The 16,347-nt window shown below is 43.5% G+C and overlaps 1 long non-coding RNA gene across 1 annotated transcript; it reads left to right on the forward strand.

Annotated features, from left to right (window-relative positions):
• The first annotated feature begins 203 nt into the window (after positions 1–203).
• LOC140845854 (uncharacterized) lies at positions 204–15,623 on the forward strand. The gene is made up of 3 exons (XR_012124776.1): positions 204–429; positions 1,596–1,715; positions 13,906–15,623. It is a non-coding gene; the product is annotated as an uncharacterized lncRNA (long non-coding RNA).
• The last annotated feature ends 724 nt before the right edge of the window (positions 15,624–16,347 follow it).

Genomic DNA, 16,347 nt, shown 5'->3' on the forward strand with positions numbered 1-16,347 from the left:
ACAAAATCCCTGAACATTGTACTGTGGTATATTGGAAGAAGATAGACATATATAAAAGCAACATAAAAAATTATCTGTAAGAGCTTCACTGTATGAAGTATTTGGAATAGCCCCAAATTCCAGGTTCCTTTCTCCACAAGTCTCTGAAAGGTGATACTCAGACAACAGACAATGATAAAGGAAGACAAGGTAATGTGACAAAGACTGTGTGTGGGTGTGGGTGTGCTTTCCTTGATCCCATAAATTACGTGTCCCAGTAGGCATGGGCCTCTGGGAAGTGGGTGTTTGCTGATTTTATATGGTAAGGAGGCAGATATGATGCAAGAAAACTTGCTGCCAGTGACAGGAGTGGAGGAGGGGGGTGTCGGGAGAGCAGATCTTAGGGCTGCAGCTCCAGGACAAGCCCAGAACGGCAGCCTCACAGCACAGGTTGGTAACAATCCAGAGCACAGGCGCTGAGCCGCTGCAAAGCCACCTGAGCACCGCTCCAGACACCACCTTGAGGGGGGAAAGAAAAAGGGAGGGAAACAGCTCTAATAAGGAGTTATTACCTGGAATGAGCCTATCTTAAGTTAGAAGACTAAGTGGTGATTTTAAAATCCATCTCCAACAATTTCTTTGCACATCTGAGACATACTGTGATAAAATATCTATCTGGCTTTGCATTCACATTTTCCTGTTGTTGGGCTTGTGTGTGAGACCTTGAGGAAGGGGACTCTGGCAAGAATGACTCAGACCCTTCCTTCTCCTTAAACCTAAACCCCAGTGTTTACCAGCTGATCACAGGGGAGACATGTAAGAAGAGAAGGGAGACATGAGAAGAGACAGCACAAAGAAAAGGGAACAGATTGGATGGGCCTTGTCAATGGAAGGAAGTGGTTCTCACCTTCTTTGTCACTTAAGCCACCTGGAAGGAAAAGGCAGAGAAGGCAGTTCTGGCCACTTGCTACTTAACAGCATACATAGAAGAGAGAGAAGAGGTTAGAAAGAAAAACCATGTGGTGGGGAGGGGAGTGGAGGGGAGTCCTCCTTCCATGCCGGAAAAGTCCTGGCTTTCTGACAAGATAAAGAAGAAAGAGAGAGCCCCGCTCTCACACGGTCCAGTCACTGCCCTGGAATGACCCACCAGATTAAGGCTCCTCTTTGGAGTAGGGATGAAAACAAGGACCAAGGAAGAGCCTGAGTAGACCCCCTGCTCACCCCCAAACCACAGCATCCCTTAAATTTGGGCATTTTACAATAGGCATATTCACTGAGACTCAAGTTAAGCAAAGAAATTGAAGTCGTACTCTAAGTAGGAAGCAGAGACAGGTTCTGAATCCAGGTTTGTCTGTTTGCAAAATATAAGCAGTTTCCAATGAATGCTGCTTGTGCTCCCCTAAACCTCCCTACCCACCACGGTCAGAAACTGATTGGTTAGCGTAGGTCATCTTTCTGGCATCTTGTTGTCCTGCGTCCTTCCCTGCCCTGAAATACAAGGTGAAATTGCTTGTCCAGAAGGACCATGCCTATAATTATTCATTCATCCAGCTAATGTTTATTGAGCCTGAGGCCTTTTCTCAGTTCTGAGTCCTGAAATCACTTCTGTGATCCAGTTTCCTGAAATGTGATATGCAGTGAAGTGGATCCAGCCGCAGCAGCAGAGCTGATTGGCAAGTCAGGAGCTAGAAGATGAGAGGAGAAAGAACAACATTCAAAAGCCCTAAAGTATGAAGGTGAGGGGAGGGCAGGGATTGTGGTCTCCACACAAGGAGATGGCGGGATGCGGCCTTCCCTCGCTCTGTGCGCTTCCTCCTCGACTGTCTGCTGTGCTCATGGAATTGTGCTCCATGGGTGGACTGTGCCTTCTTAAAATATCTATTTTTAAGAACTGACTGGTAGTTCCTCCCTTTTGCTTCCAAACATTTCCTAAGCAATTCAAATCACCTTCTTCCTTTCAACAGTCTCTGACCTGCCTACACAAAATGGCCCAGATGCAAAACGTTAAAAAGATAAACTGAGGCATATTAAAAATTTCTAAAGTTTATTTGAACAAAAATCAACTGGAATTGGACAGTAGCAGAGCAGCAGAAGTGGTCAGGGGGAATAGGAGCCAGGGAGTGACTCCACTGACAGGAGCCGGGCAAAGGCTTTATTTATGAGCGAGGAAATTGTCTGCATAGCTATAGCTCAAGTGTGTGCCTTGTGTGGAAAAGCCTAGTTGGCTGTTGGTGATAGGTTGTCCTTAGGTTTTGATTTCTTAACCTTGAGGCATTTACAGACCCAGGTTTTGGTGTACTTAATGGCCTCTTTGTTTAATTTAACATGGCATAGGCCAATGTTTGTCTATACCATTAACCCTGCCACAAAGCTGGTTTATCCACTCTGGTTTATCCATGGCAAAATTTACATCACAGACCTACTGGTTTCAAACCACTTTCCCCCAGGATTCTGTTCATGTGTGTTCAGGGAATATTAATTGAAATAAAATGCAGTTCATATGAAAACATCAGTTCTCTAAAATTATACAAGGTTATGCTTAATTTTTAGATAATTTAGGAGTCAGTAGAGCATGGTGATAAACAGCAGAGGCCTTAATGTTAGGCCACATAGATGAAGTGCCGGCAACTGCATTTCCTTGCTCTGTGACTTTACATGAGTTATTTGACCTCTGTCTGCTCTGTTTTTCTAATATGTAAAATGGGGTTGATAATAAATAGCTTCTGATACAAAATTGAGAGGAAGTAAATGTGCCAGTTACTTCCCAAAAGATCATTGCTGGCACTCAGTAAATGTCAGTTTCATCATGATTAGTTTTTAAGTTTCTTTTCCTCTACTCTCTTCCATTTACAGAGTTAAAGCCAGTTTCTTTTTTTAAAAGTACTTATTCTGATTACAGAATTAATACATGTTAGTAAAATATTCAGAGGATACACAAAAACATTGAAAAAGAAATAGACAATACCCACATTAATCTCAGGCCCAAGATATAGGACCACTTTGAAAAATTGCTTTAAAAATACCTGTTTACTAGTGTATCTGAGAAAAGCTTGAAATTTCCATTACAGATCTTAAACTTACCATGAGATTATGTCCTGACAAACCTATTGTAAATTGAAAGTATTGTTAAGTCAATAATGTGTTTAATACACCTAACCTACTGTGGGTAAAATTGCAATATTTCCAGAATCTCTCACCTGGCCTTAGTGCATGGCCATATCGATAGGTGTTTCCAAAGGGTGGAGAGAAGTAGCCCATCTCTGTATCAATAGGTGATTAAAAGGGAATGGAGAGCGCGTGGGCATCTGGACAGAGAGGTATTTTAGAGGTCTTTTTTCACTGCGGGGTTGCAAGAGACATGGGTGAGCAGAAGTAGACAACTGCTTGTAAGCAATAAATGGGTTTCTCTCACTTTGTTTCTACCCTTGATTTCGGTTTCAAAGGTTTATTTGTCCTAAGCTGGGAACATATCTTCCCTGCCAGAGTTATACCTGGTGGTAGAAGGCAGGACCTCTGAACCCAAAATCTGTCTTCATGGGTGCCATGTTTGGGCAGGCTGCCCTTAGAGATGGTGGGGACATACCCAGAATCCCCGCTGCAGATGGCAGGGGGGCTGAGGGGAAGGCCTTGGTGGGTGCTGCAATTGGGGGTGATGACTCATGCTTCCCTCTGGCAGAGGTGGATGGTGCGACTTCACCCAGGAATTCCCCTATCTGTGGGGCTTCCACTTGGAGAGCCCCTAGTGGAAAATTGGACTAGGGTAAAGCACCTCCTGGACTGGTGGGGCCTTGCCCAGAAGGGGAAGGGTGGAGACACCAGAAGCTGTGGAATAAGCCCTGTGTGAGATAGAAGACTGCTTAGAAACCCTGAGTGGCTGTGTGGCAGCCGGGATTGTGGAATGTCTGTTTCTCATGGAAAGGGTTATCGAGGAGAGAGACACACTTCAGCATCACTTGGAGGAGCTGGGCGATGACCTATGGGATGCCTTTAAGAAACAGGACAGTTATTGAGAAGACAGGTCCCCCAAATGGAAGATATGTTAGCAGCAGTGGAGGATGGTTAGACAGACAGCAGGAGAATCGTGCTCCAGGAGGCGGTGGGGGAGGGGGAGGAAGGCGCAGGCATTCGGCCCTGGAGATGGTGGAGGAGACGTGGGAGAGGATAAGGGGGTGGGGCCAAGGGCTGAACAGTTGCCAGGGACACTGCCCAAGGCAATAGCTCCTACAGTATTAAAGGCTCACCTGGTTGTAATTAAGAAAATAAAAACGCGACAACTGTGAGCTCCTCAGGGGGAAGAGCAGCTCCCTCCCCAGGCTGTGGAGCACCCCATGCTCCCCCCTATACCAGAAAGACCTGGTGGACATGAGCATCTGGTTACAGCAGAAGCCTTCAGAACCTCTGCCCACATGGCTTTTTGTGGAAAACATTGTTATGTCAGGTTCTGAAATAGGTAGACTGGCTTTCCTGATGACTCACCGTTGCCGCTGGCAGTGGTTGCAAAGTGCCCTTCAAACCTCAGGAAATCAGGTGCTTCTGGATTGGCTGACAGCAGCCATCAGGGCAGTTTGGCCTAATCAGGGTGATTTACCATACTTACCCACTAGCTGGAAAACATATGCAGAGCTCCAGCAGGTGTTACAGGAGCTGGGAATGAAAAATGTCATTTTTAATATGGACCCCCAGGGACCCAATAAGGAGTTGTTCACCATAGGAATGAGAAGTCTGGTGCTGCATACAGCTCCCTCATCTCTCCTTGGGTCCCTAGTGACTATTCTTGCCCCCCACTAGGGCAACACATCAGTGAGGCTGCTTGTACTTTAGCAGATCTGGGCGAGGTTGAAACAATAAGAGCCTGGAAGGAAGTATGGGCCATGACTGAATGGAGAGGTGCAAAGGGAAGCGTGAAGGTCTCAAGGACACAGATGTGGGTTGATTTGATAAAGGCTGGGGTAGTAGGGTAGTGAAAGAAAAACTTGATGGGCAGCCCAATAGGATCTTGTTAGAACTGTGGCACCAATTAAAGCCAGAGCAGCAGCTCCAGCCGCTGAGGTTCAGGACATGGAAGCCGGAGGCAAAGCCCCATGTCCAGCCTGTGTCCCTGCAAGACTTCTTGGGGAACAGTACTCAGGCTCTGGTTGGGCCCTCACCCCCACAGGAGGACAATTGGGCATCGTGGTTTGACTGAGGTGGGTGCCGAGGTCCCCACAGTGGGGGACATGGTGGGGACCAGAGATCACATGTAGAATTTGCAATTCATTGGTCCCCTGTGAATGTACAACGTGTCCTGGTGCTGGTGGACACAGGAGCTGAGTGTTCTCTGATTTATGGCAAACTTGAGCATTTTTATGGGACCCCTGCTGTGATAGATGGCTATGGGGGTACAGCAATTACAGTGAAGAAAGCCTAAATTCCACAGGGGATGGGGCATTTACCCGCAAAGGAGTATACTGTGTACATTTCTCATCCCTGAATATATTTTGGGGGTGGCTATCCTGGAGGCCCCTGTGGTCACAGACCACTGCAGGTGAGTTCAGACTGAGGATATGTGTGGTAAAGGCAGTTCTGAGGGGACATGCCAAGCAACCACCTGTAGCTCTTCCTGTACCTTGGCAGGTGACAAATACTAAGCAGTATAAATTGCCTGGGGACACAAGGAAATTGGAGAAACTCTACAGGAGTTGGATAAGGTGGGCCTCATAAAGCCCTCTCATAGTCCTTTTAATTCCCTGGTTTGGCCAGTGAAAAAGTCAGATGGACAACTCCTGGCGTATGACCATGGATTACAATGAATTGAATAAAGTCACAACCCCTTTGCATGCTGTTGTCCCCTCTGTAGCAGCCCTTATGGACACCCTCAGTCATGAACTAGGGATGTATCATTATGTTGTGGACTTTGCTAATGCTTTCTTCTCTATTGACATAGCACAGGAAAGTCAGGAACAGTTTGCCTTCACGTGGGAAGGCTGGCAGTAGCCACTCACTGTCCTTCCACAGGGGCACCTCCATGGTCCCACCATTGTCAGGGACTTGTAGCTCAGGGCTGGACCACATGGAAGAAACCACAAATGGTGCGCCTGTGTCACTACATTGATGATATCAGGCTCATGTCTGGTTCTCTTGCAGATTTAGAAGGGGCAGTCCCTAGCCTGCTGCAACATCTACAGGAGATCTACGGGAGAAAGGATGGGCTGTGAACAGCACCAAGGTCCAGGGACCTGGTTTGTCAGTAAAGTGCTTCAGGGTTGTCTTGTTTGGTAGAACTTAAGTTACCCCAGAAACATAGACAAGGTCCAGGCTTTCCCACCACTGTGGCAGTATTACAAGAGTTTTTGGGTATTTTGCGCCTACTGGAGAGTGTTTATCTTACACTTTGCACAAATGCTGAAGCCCTTATCTGCACTGACAGTGGGGCCATATATCGGGGCTTGACCCTTGGCTACCAACATGGTACATGCCAGCTGGAAGGTTGGTCACCAGCCCCTTTGGGGGTGAGAATTGTGGCAAGACCTATGGGTGTCTGGTCAGACTAAGACAGTTACCGTACATCATGTAACTGGCCATTTGCCTTTGGCATCCCCAGGGAATGATGAAGCAGACACACTGGCCCAGGTGTGTTGGCTAGAAGGAAAGCCTGCCTCTGATGTAGCATGATGGTGACATTAGCATTTGTTGCACGTGGGGCAAAAGACAAGACAATGTAGGCTGTAGCCTGTTGGTGGGGCTTGCCGTTGACCTTTGAAGAAGTCAGCTGAGCCTGGAAGGAGTACCTTGTGTGCCCTAACAGGGACTTACACTGAGTCCCACAGCAACATGGGACAATAGTAAAGGGGCTGAAAACCCTTGTCAGGTGGCAGATAGACTACATTGGGCAGAAGGATATTGGTATGCTGTGACTTATGTGGACATGGCTACTGTACTGTTGGTTGCTTTTCCGGCATCTCATGCAGATCAGCAAATGACTAAAAAGGAGCCTAGAGCATCTCTTTGCAGCTTATGGCCTGCTGCAGGTGATTGAGGTCAATCAAGGCACCCACATTCCTGGACATGCATTACAAGAATGGGGTGCAGCAATTAGGGATAAAGTGGAAGTTTCATGTACCATGTAACCCTATCAGGGCAGACATGATAGAGAAGTACAATTTGTTTGTTGAAATCTTGCCTGAAGTGGAAAACTCATAGTCTACTGGGCTGGTCAGTTCACTTACGGACAGTGCTACAGCCTTTGAATGAGAAGCCCAAAAAAGGAGCCTTGAGCCTTGTGGATGTGCTAACATACATTGCTGCTTCTCCTATACAACTGTATGTGCAAACTGAAGAAGAGTTATTGAAGCCAGGATATGGCCAGGAGGGCAACATCCTGCTGCCAGCCCCAAATGAGGGAATCCCTGGAGATTCTGCTTAGTGGACATGGCTGTGGGCTTTCTCGCACATGGAGCAGCAATGGCTGGTCCTTGTGGCACCTTGTAGAAAAGGCCTGGAGGGCCTCCTGAGTGTTCCTGGAGTAACAGCAGAGTGACCCCCCAAAATCATGGTAGTGTACCCAAAATGTCCAGGAGGAGGTAAGAGCATCTTATGTGGAAGTTCTGTTTTATCTTTATGACTGGTGCATATACTTCCCATAGCCCCATATATTGACCCATCTGTAACTACCACAGGGAGAGGGGTGAAGGTCTGGTATCCTAGACCAGGACAAGATCCCATTCCTGCCACTGTCCTATTATGGGACCACTCTCTTGCATGCATCTTACCTGATGGGCAGGATATGCCTATGCTGGTGTAATTAAAATATGCATCTTACCACCCTTAAGGTTATTTTCTTCTACAGCCCCTGTAGCTTTGACCTGCCAGCTGATGATTGTTCTGAACCTCCTACCCGTTCAGCTACTGGTCTTCTGTGCTCTTGGCATTTTATAGACTTAATCTGCATAGGACTTTTGAATATAGCTGAATCCTCCAGTTTGAGGATTATCATGATTTTATGGCTGTTGTTATTGTATGTTATTATTCTGGTTTCAGTGCTCCAGTTTTCTCACAGGGGTCACTGTGGAAGGTGGCAAGTGAGTAGATTGTGAGGTGAGATTTCTGGAGGGGTGGGTTGTGGGTAAAATTGCAATATTTCCAGAATCTCTTGTCCTGCCTGGTCTTAGTGCATCTCCATATCAATAAATGTTTCCATGGGGTGGAAAGAAATAGTCCATCTCTATATCAATAGGTAGTCACAAAGTGGGGGAACAGGAAATATATATTGAGACAGAGAGGTGTGTGGGGTCTCTTTTGGTAGCTAGGTCATGAGAGAGACATGAAGTGGATGACTGCTTTTAAGTAAGAAATGAGTTTCTTCCACTTTATTTCTCCCTTTGACTGATTTTGGCTTCAAAGTCTATTTGTCCCGGGCTGAGAATATATTTTCCCCTTGGAGTTACACCTACCAAACAGCAAACCTTACCCTAACCTACCGTAAATGTGTTCAGAATACTTATATTAGCCTACTGTTGGACAAAATAACCTAACAGAAAGCCTATTTTATTATTAAGTCTTGACTATCTAATGTTATTTATTAATTGAAGTTTAGTTAATATACAATTATGGGTAAAATTGTAATATTTCCAGAATATCTCACCTGGCTTTAGTACATCTGCATATCAACCGGCACTCTAGGGTGGAGAGAAGTATGGCTTTAATTCATTTGCATAATTCCTCAGGGGTGGAGAGAAGTTCATCTCCATATCAATGGCTAATTACCTGGGCAAGGAGGGCTTATCTGTACCTGAGAGGGGAGGGGAGGGCTGGTTTTGCTTCTGCTGGAGCAGGAAAGAGGGAAGGGCCCAGACTGCAGTTTGTAAGCAATAAACAGGTTTTAAACTTTATTTCTCCCTTTGACTGATTTAGGTTTTTAGAGGCATTTTGACCCAGGATTTCCTCTCCCCAGACTTACAACAATATTATATTTGTTTCAGATTTACAGCAGAGAGATTTGACAGTTATACATACTATTAAATGCTCACCCCAACTAGTGTACTTGCTACCTGCCAACAAAGAAAGATGTTGCAGAACTACTGACCATTTTCTCTATGCTGTACTTCCATCCCTGTGACTGATTTATATTATGATTGAAATTTTGTGCCTCTTTATCCCCCTCACCTATTTTACCCACTCACCCCAACCCCTCTCTGGTGGTAACTGTAAGATAAATTTTAGCCGAAATAAGCAGGCGAAGAGAGGCAACAAAGGGCCAGGTAGTTTATTTGAGTGCAACTCCCAGGTGATGTTCCGCGGTCTGGGTATTACAGGTTGGGGAAGTCACACCTGGTCAGGGAGGTGGGGGCGTATAAGGGGTTAGGAGGGGGAGGAGTGGGCCAGCTATCCTAGGGGGCATGGAGAGGTATGATTGGCTAAAGGTGACATAATAAAAAACTAGAAACTTTTTTTCCTTCCAAGAGGGAGGAGGCTGACATCTGGGTCTTAGTTGGCACATCAGAAGGATGGAATTCAGGAAGAGCTGTCCCCTTTCCATATAAGGCACAGATTTTGGGGTCTGGTCTGTTCTTTCCCTATGGCGTCTCTCTGTTCTGTTTGCATGTCCTTGTTTATCCTTCCTCCAGCCTAACAGTAACCACCAGTCATTTCTCTGTATCTATGAGTCTATTGCTGTTTTGTTCATTTTGCTTTGTTTTGTTTTTAGATTACACAGTAAGTGAAACATGGTATTTGTCTTCCTCCATCTGGCTTATTTTGTAGGATCTGAAGAATCAAAAGTTAGCATAAGTACAGCCATCTTAAAGGCTTAAATACCACCCCCTAACCTAGAAGGAGGAAAATTATTAGAATCTTGAAAAACAAGTTAGTCAGCCAGTGTTAAATGTAGTGACCTTTAATTAGCTGACCTCAAATCAGTTAATCATACACACCAAGCTTATCTTGCTAGAACCACCCTAAACATTCCGAAGGTAATCTTATCTAACCAGACCCCAGGATGTGGCCCCAGCCAAAGATTTATGTGTCTATGAAAAAACACTGTATTGTGATTGTGGAAAATGTTGCCCCCTTTGAAAATGCTATAAAACCTTCTGGCTTTGTGTGCTCAGGGTCCTTGTTGAGACCCGCTGCGTCGGGCTAACTTGAACCCCAGCTAGCTGGTTCCTGAATAAATTCCTCTTGCTTATTGCATCAAGAGACGCCTTTCGTGAGTGATTTGGGGCGGCGTCCTCCTCTGGGAAAATCCAACATTTGGGGGCTCGTCCGGGATCATGCGCTCACCCCGCTTCACTCCCGAAGTCGCTCTTGGAGGAAGAGGTGGCGCCTTGGTTTGTCTGTGTTCTGTTTTCTGTTTTTCAGTGAGACCGGTCAGAATTCTGAAAGGGGGTACCCACTGTGTGGCAGCTGTCCCGATCCCATAAAGGGGTTGAGACTGCGGTCGGTAGACGTACTAGGAGCACCGCAGGCTGCAACCCTGAGGGATGCCTCGGGGAGGTTGGGAGGCCAGGGACGCCTGGTAGCCTCCCATCTGTTTTTCCGGCAAGGTGAATCTGATGAGATAGGGTTGATTTTCAGGCGCCAGGAATATCAACCCTCTGATTCCTTTCGGTTTCTGTTTGAAAATCCGAGAAAAAACAAAAAGCGGCCGCTGTGTGTCTAATCTGTGTGTGTCTGTTTTTTGTGTCTTTCATGTGCCTAATAATTGTTATACTGACAATGGGACAGATTCAGACAACCCCCTAAGTGTGTAAATGAATATATCTTTCTAGCTCCGGATGGTATTAATGAAATTGATTTAAAGACAAGCGCTTGTGAAAATTGAGTATTCTAAAACTTCCAGAAAACCTGATAAAAAAAGTGTTAAGCATTAATGCTAATTTGAGTTTGCCTAAGGAGGGCATGTCTTGGTAGTTGTCGGCTGCCTGAGTTTACCTAGAGTCATTTGAGTCATGTTATCTGCTAAATCTTTTAAGAATAGAATGCTTAGAAGCTTGGCTTTGTCTAGTGTTCAGTGGGGGTCTTGTGAGTAGGCTAGCGTAGTTGTTGCAGGTAGGTGAGCTGGATAAGTGTGGCAAGTGAACACCTTTTTAATTGTGTGTTGCAGTGTGTATGCCTACCTGCAGCCTGAGAATCTTTGTAGTAACTTAAAGCCTTAGAGTTTTGTTAAGTTGAGAAGATGTGCTCTGTGTTTGCTGGGAGATTGTGCTGTGAAGCTCATGGTTGCAGAAATTGTAGAATGTGTTCATAAGTTTGTCAGTCTAGGGAATGTTGGTTTGACAGTTTGCAGTGTCCTGCTTCTCAGTGTTCACTGGAGGTTGAAGTTTCTAATAGTTTTGAGTTCTGGTTAAAACTGCTTAAGGTGATGGAGAGGGCATTTCTCTATGCTGCAAGATGTATGTTTTGATGAGAGAAAGTGTAAAGAACGGAAATTCGTTTTGTTGAAAGTAAAAGAGAGTGATTGTTAAAGAGAGAGAACACTGAATGTAAAAAGAAAGTTGTAGAAGGCTTGTGGAAGAGTTAGTATAGTCATGCTATGTGAAATTGAAGCGAGTAAGTCTTGGTATCGAGTGCACAGCAAAATTAGAATCTCGTTTCCAGTTAAACAGTTTTTTTAACTGTTAGTCTGCTCTTAGTGTTGAAAGATCAAAGCAGTTTCTCATGCTTAAAGTCTCAGTGAGTTGCCATAAAATCGTAATATTAAAAAGACTAAAAGCTAAAGTTTGTTAACTGTATAACCCTTATTTGCCTTTGAAATATTTTGTTATTGAAAATGATTGCATGGCCTGAGAAATTGAATTCCTAAGCAGAATGGTAACAAAGCTTTTTTCAGCTGATTAAATGCACTTAGTTAACAAACCAAAATTTATTCTTAAAAATTAAACTGTAGAATCTGGACAAGATTATGTTTCTCCCAGAAAAATAGGTTTCACTGTAAAGGTTTAGATGGACGAACGTGTGACTACTTTTGAGAAAAGTTGTAATAGATTTTTTTGAGAACCACCAGATCTTCTTGTTTAATTTATATGCTGTGGATATGTTTGTATGTTTTAAAAAAACATGGAGGACTCCATATTTTTTTAATGCAAATAATCTTATAAGCTGCTATGCAAATTCTATTAAAAAGCTCTATCTACTATTAAAGAGTAAAACATTCTTGAAGCTTTCAGGGAAGACCTGTAGACTTAAGCACTTTCTCTGCTTTTTTGTATCTGGTCTTAGACACTTATGCTGAGTTATGTTCTTATTATTTTCACTGTTTGTAAGCTATTGATTGTAAGCCAAAGGTCATCATTTCTCAGTCCCTAAATGAAGAAGTAAAATGCCTGATCTCTTTCATCTCAAAGCATATTTCTGGTCATATCTGAATATCTGTGTGAAAGAAAGAGACATTTAAATTTGAAATTCTGCTTAAACTTTTAAGTTGAATTTGACTATAGCCATATTCATTCTTTGTATGTATCTCTAACAGGTCTTTTGTATGCCTGGTGATATTATACTCTGCCTTGAGTTTAGACAGTTCTTTCAGCTAAATGTGAATTCTTATTGTAGCTTTTTTTCCCTTCCTGAAGATGAAAGCAGAGGAATCTACCATCTGCTACCATTCTCTCAAGAATGCTTAGTAACCTAGAATTATTTTGACTTTCTATATATTGTCTTTTAAACTGACAGCAGCAGTCTCCCCTGCTGCCCCACCTTTTTAAAGTATCTCGTTTACTGTGCTGGGTATATAGATAATAAATGTGTAATGATAGACAGTTCTAATAGAATTAAATGCAAAAAAGTGCTTTTACCTCTAGTTAACTCTGACATGTTCCAGAGGGCCCCTGGAACATGTCAGAAGATTTTTTCTCATTGGAGAAAGTATTTGACTGGTTTGGCTTGTTTATCTGATATATATATATATATATATATTTACCAGAAAAGCACTGTCAAAGAGAATGATGCTAAATTTTGTTAGTGAATGTTTTGTATTACAGAAATATCAGAATTTCCTTATGTCAACTGTCTTACAGTAAGCTCTCATCAGATCTTTAACCATTGTCATTTGTAAGTCTTTTGTCATTTATAGTCAGTTTTATTATTCCTAAACTAGTAAAGAACTAGATTTGAGCAGAACAGGTATTAGTTACATAAGTTTACATAAACTAAAGAAAATGATTTTGTGTCTTTTTGTTTCAAATGTTGCTGATAAAGTGTTTTAACCTTGTTCTCTTAAACTGACAACAGTTTAGTAAATGACTCAGAATTGAAACATCCTTCTCTCTACCTGATCCCTCCAGAGTTTAAAAACTTTCAGTGACTGTTTTTGTATTCCATGGCAGTATGTTTATTTGCATGAGTTCAATAAGAATCTGCTTTCCTTGTGAGAAGACTACTTAAGAACACTGGTTATACTGCCAGGGCTTTGACTGGAATGTCATACCTGAGAGACATGTGCATGGACTCAGATATGAACAACTTTAAAGAACTAAGATTGACTTTATAAAGACAACAAAGCCCTTAGAAGAACTGGCCTGGTACCTTGCTTACAGAGTTCCCAGCAACCTTACCAGGTGAGTAAAGAAGGTCACTTCCTGGCAGGTGCAGAGACCTCGAGAAGAGAGAAATTCATCCAAATCTACAGGTACTGCAGGCAAAGACTGATGGCAAGTCTGGCTTGGCTGTCTGGCCTCAAGAGGCCTTTAAAAGTTCAATCTGAAATTCCTTACAAAAAGTTCCAGCAAAGCATATTTAAAAGAGCCTGTGTAATTAATTGCTCTTCTTGCTGCACCTGTGCAAATAATCAAGCCAGCTGTTAATTATTTTCTTAACCTAGTTACTTCTAGTAAAAATGAGAGTGATTTTAGAGAGAAGTATTGTTTCAATAATGCAGCCTCCTTCCAGAATAAAAAATCCAACTCCAGATGTTGCTACATAACCTAATAACACAATTTGTTTTATCTTGCCTAGAAGCCACAAAACTGCAAATAGTAATAGAAATGAAACCCAGAATGGAAGCGCCAGCCTTCTGAGGCCCTCTCAACTGACCAGTGATGGAGACCTAGCTGCACCCTTTACTGCGCCCCCTTCTCAGCACGAAGCAGCCAGAGCGGTCATCGCCCCTTTTCCCTAGCAGCAGCTAGAGTCTCTATCTGTAGAAGAAAGAATGAGTCCATACCCATAGCCTTCCCCGGTAAAAACAGGTATTTAATCCCTCCTTCCGAAAGATGGTGGGCTTGTAACACTGGAGTGACCCCATGTGTCTCTACTTCTGCCTTCAACTCCTCCCGTGATTTCTGTATCATGGTTCAGCTGGTGCCCAAGTTGATGTATCATGATGATCTCTCATTCGTAGCTGAATTTGAACCTAGGCATAGATAAAAGAGAGAGCCAGTCTCGCTGACCTTAGCTGTGTTGTTAGGGATAGGAGTCGCAGCCAGAGTGGGAATGGGGGCAGCCGCTATTGTCCAAGGGAACCAACATTATGAAGGACTAAGGACAGCTATTGATGAAGACTTAAAGACCATAGAGCAATCCATTACAAAACTTGAAGAATCTCTGACTTCCCTCTCTGAAGTAGTCTTGCAGAATAGACGAGGGCTGGATCTGCTGTTCCTAAAAGAAGGAGGACTGTGTGCAGCTTTAAAAGAAGAATGCTGCTTTTATGCAGACCATTCCGGAATAGTAAGAGATTCAATGTCAAAGCTTAGGGAAGGGCTAGACCAGAGAAAGAAAGAACGGGAAGCCGGCCAAGGGCTATTTGAATCTTGGTTCACTAGATCCCCGTAGTTTACAACCCTGATATCCACTCTGTCTGGGCCCTTACTCATCCTTGTGTTGCTCCTCACTTTAGGACCCTGCATGCTAAATCGGCTGATAACTTTTGTTAGAGAAAGAGTGAGTGCTGTTCATGTACTGATGTTGAGTCAACAATATCATTCACTCACCCAACAAGGAGACACAAACATTCCATGATTGGAATGTCCCTAAAGAGAAGTGGGGAAATGTAGGATCTGAAGAATCAAAAGTTAGCATAAGTACAGCCATCTTAAAGGCTTAAATACCACCCCCTAACCTAGAAGGAGGAAAATTATTAGAATCTTGAAAAACAAGTTAGTCAGCCAGTGTTAAATGTAGTGACCTTTAATTAGCTGACCTCAAATCAGTTAATCATACACACCAAGCTTATCTTGCTAGAACCACCCTAAACATTCCGAAGGTAATCTTATCTAACCAGACCCCAGGATGTGGCCCCAGCCAAAGATTTATGTGTCTATGAAAAAACACTGTATTGTGATTGTGGAAAATGTTGCCCCCTTTGAAAATGCTATAAAACCTTCTGGCTTTGTGTGCTCAGGGTCCTTGTTGAGACCCGCTGCGTCGGGCTAACTTGAACCCCAGCTAGCTGGTTCCTGAATAAATTCCTCTTGCTTATTGCATCAAGAGACGCCTTTCGTGAGTGATTTGGGGCGGTGTCCTCCTCTGGGAGAATCCAACAATTTCACTTTGCATAACACCCTCTATGTCCTTCCCTGTTGTCACAAATGCAAGATTCTTTTCTTCATTATGGCTGAATAATATTCCATTGTATAAATATACCACTTCTCCTTTATCCATTCATGTATTAATGAACACTTTGGTTGCTTCCATATCTTGGCTATTGTAAATAATGTGGCAATAAACATAGGAGTGCATACATCTTTTTGTATCAGGGATTTTGTTTATTTGGGGTAATTTCCTGGAAGTGGAATTACTGGATTTTATTTTTATTTTTTTGAGGAATCTCCATACTGCTTTCCATAGTGGCTCCACCAATTTCCATTCCTACCAAGAGTGTAGGAGGGTTCCCTTTTCTCCACATCCTTGCCAACACATGTTATTTTCATGTAATTTATTGATGCTGCACTGAAAGTGAAAAACAGAATGGCTGCATGGGTCCAGAATGGTGTTAAGTGTATCAGCTGTCCACGCCAGCGGCAGGGCTGACGAGAGGATCTGCTGTGCATCGCTAGCCTGGGCAAAGATCAAAGTTCAAATCTTGAAGTAGTGTTTCTGTTAGAGGCTCTAACAAAGCCCAACTTACTCCATTTTCAAACAAGATAAGATGTTAAACCTCTCCCTCCATGTTGCCCTCTAACCAGAGCTTTCTGAGTTTCTGGAATTTTGCCTGGAGTCCCTTTGAAATTGCGGATAAGAACATTCTACTCTCCAGGCGAGATTTTGATGTTGGGACTCCTCCCTAAATCCCTCATCCTCTGAAACCGCCCTTATAAACCTCTTTCCATCTGCTCCCTTGCATACAAGCTAGCTCTGATAAAATCCGCCTTCATTCCTTTTTTTGAGTTCAGTGTTCATGTCTATAACACTGCAACTCAAGAACCTGGTCTTTGGGAGTCCGGTAACATTTCTACT

This window comes from Manis javanica, chromosome 13, assembly GCF_040802235.1.
Source record: "Manis javanica isolate MJ-LG chromosome 13, MJ_LKY, whole genome shotgun sequence".
NCBI lineage: Eukaryota > Metazoa > Chordata > Mammalia > Pholidota > Manidae > Manis > Manis javanica.